Source organism: Macrobrachium nipponense, chromosome 43 (assembly GCF_015104395.2).
Source record: "Macrobrachium nipponense isolate FS-2020 chromosome 43, ASM1510439v2, whole genome shotgun sequence".
In the NCBI taxonomy this organism is placed as follows: domain Eukaryota; kingdom Metazoa; phylum Arthropoda; class Malacostraca; order Decapoda; family Palaemonidae; genus Macrobrachium; species Macrobrachium nipponense.
In genome coordinates, this window is record NC_061104.1 from 20,522,699 (window position 1) to 20,528,722 (window position 6,024).

Here is a 6,024-nt window from a genome sequence, read left to right on the forward strand (position 1 = left end):
ACCTGTGCGCTCTGCCTGCTTATTGCTTTTCGCTGTTTTGCTTTTTTTTTTTTGCTGGGGGGGGGGCTTCTGTTCTATATTCCGCCGCTCTGGGTAGCAGGATTTTCCCTCATTCTCTCGGTGGAATAGCGAACTCTGCTATCTCGCGTGCTTTCCTGGGGGTTATGGAAAGTGCTGGTTATTTTTGGCGGGTGTGCTAGCACAGGATAATCGTATGGATCTGCGATTATTATATATATAATATATATATATATATATATATAATATATATATATATATATATATATATCCTATATATATGTGTGTGTGTGTGTGTGTGTGTGTGCTTGTGTGTGTGTGTGTGTGAACGATACCCATGCATTCTGGTCCTTACAATTTAGTAATATTTTTGTTAATACTACTATTCCCTCAGCAATGACTACAGTATACACACACATGTATACATACATACACACACACACACACACACACACACACACACACACACACACACACACACACATATATATATATAATATATATATATATATATATATATATATATATATATATATATATACTTCCACAATATTACCATCTGAAGCTCATTTACCTATTCAGGTGAATTTACAGATAAGCTATTACGGGCCGTTCTATGAGCAAGTGCCCGTGCTGGCATAAGGCCAGCTTAATCTTCAACAACAGCGGATAAGCTATTTACTGGATACTTCAACAAAGTTCGCGCTGAATAACGAACCCGTATCAAAACCGGGAATAAATTTCTAGAATTTCCTCAATATGGGAATAAAAAAAAAGAGCATGTGAAAAAAAAGAGCATGTGAATAATGCCTTAATCTAGGAGTAAATGAAATCGAACACTGAAATATTCCACTACTCACGGAATGATTTGGCTAAGCAACCCGTAGGCCGACGGGGGTAGGTATTACGACCTCCAATCAGGTCAAAACCTGGAATAAATTTTTTTTTTTTTAAGATATACGACATGTTTACGAATGAAAACACATTCTCACTGCTAGTTCCCATTTAAATAATTACAATATTAAAGTTACATATAAAAATGCATTAATATGAGGTGGGAAACTAAAGTTTACCAAATCTATCTATTTAAAATCTTGTTTACATAGTGTCATGGATACGTAAATAATTATAAAATGCGGAAGACTTAGGGTATCCTCTTCGATTCAGGCTTGATACAAAACCTCTGCTGACCCTTTTATGAGAGAGAGAGAGAGAGAGAGAGAGAGAGAGAGAGAGAGAGAGAGAGAGAGAGAGAGAGAGAGAGAGAGAGAGAGAGAGAGAGAGAGAGAGAGGATATTTCTATTAAGTTTCCGTCTGTTAAAGTAAGCTATGCACGTTTTTCTTCTTAAGGAAGACGAAATTCGCTGATACTTGGCGCTTTTTTGAAATTTCAATTTACGGACTTCAATAAAAGTGTTGTTAATATCTTGCAAATATCCCTTCAAATCGTCTATGATGATATTTTTAACTTCAAATAGTAAAGTATAGTATCCTTGGGACAGATATAAACAGTGGAGAAACCAACTTATACGTATAGTGTTTTAAAGGAACGATGAAACAATATAGCAAAGTCTTTTTAATCGCAGTAATGTTCCACAGAGAATATATATCTTCCTAAGATTAGTATACAATAAGAAAACTGTAAGAGTATCTTTCAAGTATATATAGAAAAGTGAAAAGAAAATTTTAAAGATACCGAGCTAAAGCTATTAATATTCTATAGTTACCGTGTTAAGACCCAACATACAACTCTTCAGTTTTCTAAACAGAGAATGCATTAAAAGAAAACGTAAATTTTATAGCATATACTATACTATAATTGTATTCTGGCCAGGATGACCCCACAACAGTTTTTTCAGATTTAAAAGCCGGGTTTTGCTACACATTTACCGAATAATTAGACGTATTTGAATAATATTCAATCATATTATCATACTTTAAACACTATAAAACTCCTAGCACACTGAGACTTAATACAAAATATGGAATTAAAATTGCTTTGTGCGGTCTTCGACACGAAACAAACACGAAAGACAAAATAAAAACGAAAGAGAAAGTCATGAGGAGACGCAATTCAGCTAAACAGTTTCTAAAGCGAGTAGGGGTAATGGCCCATCTTTGGAAAGTTACAGTGCACGTGGGATTCTCATAGAATGCGTGGGTTCATTAAAACTGACTCCACTTGAGAGTGATGTGGATAGAAGGTTCCTCGTTTCTTCTTATGCGCATATATATTCATACACACACACACACACACACACACACACACACACACACATATATATATATAAGAAATACTTGATCACGAAGTATATAAAAACGTGATGCTATGTATAAATAAAGGTTTTTTTGCCACGAAGGAAAAAAATGAAAAAGCGAGATAGCCAAGTACTTTCGGTCCTATTCAGGTCCGAATAGGACCGAAATACTGGCTATCTCGCTTTTTCATTTTTTCCTTCGTGGCAAAAAACCTTTATATATATATATATATATATTATATATATAATATATATTATATATATATATATATATATATATATATATGTGTGTGTGTGTGTGTGTGTGTGTGTGTGTGTGTGTGTGTGTGTGGTGGCCTTAACTCGTTCCCAGAGAATATTCATCCTTCATGCGATATAACCAAAAAAAAAAAAAAAAAAAAAAAACAAATATAAAAACAATTGTGACAGTTGCAATGAAGTCGGTTATTACATTATCGAAGGTCAGAATATCAGTCTTCTAGACCACCAAAGTCCTTATCCGTCACCTCACGCCCAAAAGAGCAACAAAAATTTCCCATGATCAGTTCACGACATTCAAAAAAGAAAAAAAAAAAGGTGAGAGGCAGGCAAGTATATACATTAAGAGAGAGAGAGAGAGAGAGAGAGAGAGAGAGAGAGAGAGAGAGAGAGAGAGAGAGAAAACTTCACCGTCTGCACAATTAACAAGCAATAGATGACCTAAAAACCTCCCCCACGCACTCTGGTCACGTCGGGTGGTTTAGAAATCTAGCAATTGCAACTGAGCCTCTTCAAGTTCAAGTTCAAGAAGTGAAAGTCTGGCGGCGGCGGCGGCGTCCCGACAGTATAGTCTCCATTCGCCGCCGATAGATGGCAGGCAAATGGACTATTGCTGTGCTTTCATGCAGGGGTCCTGCAAGATAGTTTGCTGGAACCCCAGCCGTTTGTTTCGGTACAGAACTCCACACCAGAGCTTTTACGTTCTCTAATACCTCACCACAGCTATGAGCGCTTACGAACAGGCAATAAGGGATAGTGCTGGCATAATGACAATTTAATAAAAGACGAAACCAACAACTTATACGTCAGTTTACGTCAGAACGACATCAACTGGCTTTGCAAATCTGGTTGATGTCACGAGAATAAAAACAGCATTGCTGTAGTCAGCATACAAAAATGGCGTCACTGCTTCCATGGTCATCTGCACCATGAAGTTTGTATGCCGTAGAATACTCTTGAGAGAGAGAGAGAGAGAGAGAGAGAGAGAGAGAGAGAGAGAGAGAGAGATTACTTGTTGCTTTATGCAAAAAGAAATGAACAAATATTGAAAAATTGAACCGATATTTATATTTTCTAAAACAAATAACTACGATGGCCATATATTTTCCAATATCAACGAAATTAAAACATCAGAGAGAGAGAGAGAGAGAGAGAGAGAGAGAGAGAGAGAGAGAGAGATTAATAGCTGCTTTCTGGGTATAGAAACCGAGAAAAAAAATAGAATTAATATTTATATTTCCATATACTAATAACTACGATGGCCATATATTTTCCAATTCAAACGGAATTAATACATCAGAGAGAGAGAGAGAGAGAGAGAGAGAGAGAGAGAGAGAGAGAGAGATTAATAGCTGCTTCTTGGGTAGAAACGGAAAAAAATAAAATCAATATTTATATTTCCTTCTACTAATAACTACGATGGCCATATATTTTCCAATTTAATCGGAATTAATACATCATAGAGAGAGAGAGAGAGAGAGAGAGAGAGAGAGAGAGAGAGAGAGAGAGAGAGAGAGAGAGATTAATCTTTGATTCCTGAGATAATCCAAGAAAAAGTACTGAAAAGTTTGAACTGATATCTATATTTCCTTATACCAATAACAAGATGGCCACATATATTCCGATTCGAAACGAAATTAACACAGCAAAAAAAAAAAAAAGGTCAATCTGATACGTCAATTAATTATTTGACGAGGGACGCCCATGTCGTCACGTACGTTCAAGACAGCTTTGTCGCTCGTTTAACGTCTACAATGACCGTGCTTTGCTGGATCGTAAAACATTAGTAATAATATTATCACTTTCGGTCTTTGCACGGTCGTGTGACGGTCGGTCGTACCTTGACCCTGTTAGAATGAAAATGGGAAGACTACTGTTGGTTAAAAAATAAGAAGGTATTGATAGACTTAGCTTTTATCTTCTTTTTTCTTACAGAGATACACTTGTAATTAGTTGGGGCTTTACCTGCGCGAATAATGGCGATAGGTTTATTTATTTCTATTTATTTATTTATTTATTTATTTTTGTACAAGATGCACATCTGTAATCAGTTAGGGCTTTACCTGAGCGAATAATACCGGAAGTTGTTGTTTGCACAAACGCAGGAAGCTATAAAAAAAAAAAATAAATAAAAGAATCTAGTTATAGCGAGTGGGTCTGCTTCTCTTTACTTTGATTCAATACCAAGTCGCATTTCGCTCTCTACACGTCGCGCAAAAATATGTCGAATCTGCAATTCATAAATTGTCTTGTGACTTACTGAGTCTTCGTTACCTCTGTATCCTTTCCCTCTTCACTATTTTCAAGTCTAGTGTATTCCTCTCCCTTTCACTTAAATTTTGACAGCAGGTTCTCCAATGCGAGTTCTGATTTTTCGGAATTGTCACAAAAGCACACGCGAACTTTCCTTCAGAAGATCAAAGTTCTCAAACGGTTAATTTAAACATGACGAATTAACGTAAGTAATCTCTTTCGGGAAGTGAGGCTGGCTGATAGCTGAAAATGCCTACAAGCAGCAACAAGCGCTAAAATGAAAACATATTACAATCCATTCACATAAAAGCGCACAGGTAAGTTTGAACATGACGGATGCAATTTTGGTAAGTCAGGTCGTCTGATGGCTGAAAATACTTGCTAGCAGCAACAAGCACTCTGATGGCTGAAAATACTTGCAAGCAGCAACAAGCACAAAAAAAATATTTATTCCAATACCCCTCACATAAAAGAGTACAAGTCCCTGTGAATATCAAACTTCTCACACAAGGTCAGTTTAATAACGAATTAAAGTACGCAAACTCTTTTTGGGAGGTCAAGAAAGCGGGAAAGAAGCGCAAGCAGAGAGACAAGCACACAAAAGAATACTAATGCATTCCAGTATTTATTCAACAACGCCATCAAACGTAACGTTTCATCTCCAAATCTCATCTTTCTCGTTTCATCGGTGATGACGAATTCCAGCACACAAAAAAAAAAAAAACAAAAAAAAAAAAAAAAAAAAAAAGCTAAGCACTGCAACTGACCTTGGCTAACCTTGACCCAGGTGTGATCTGTCAATCGGCGAACAATTGTTTGCCTAAAAAATAAAAAAATAATTAATAAAAAAAAATCAATTTAAATTCTTATCGTCGTGTTCATCGTGGAAAAAAACGATGTCAATAGTAGACGTTTGTTTTAAATAGAATAAAAGAGAAACAATGGATGCAAGTATCACGAAGAACACAGAAGGCTTCGATGCAAGACTTCAGGTGGTAGGTTTTCTTTTTAATGATTTTGTTTTTTTTTTTTTTTGCAAAATCTTTATCAATTCAAAATGATGCAAAATCGACTTTGGATACGCATCTGATGCATTGCAAACGTATGCTGCAGTCTTTCTTACACGATTATGATCTATTTATTTGTTTATTCATTTATTTACTTACTTATCTAATTATCATTTTTTATTTATTTATTTCTATTTCGTAAAAAAAGATGAGGACTGGATGAAAATTTG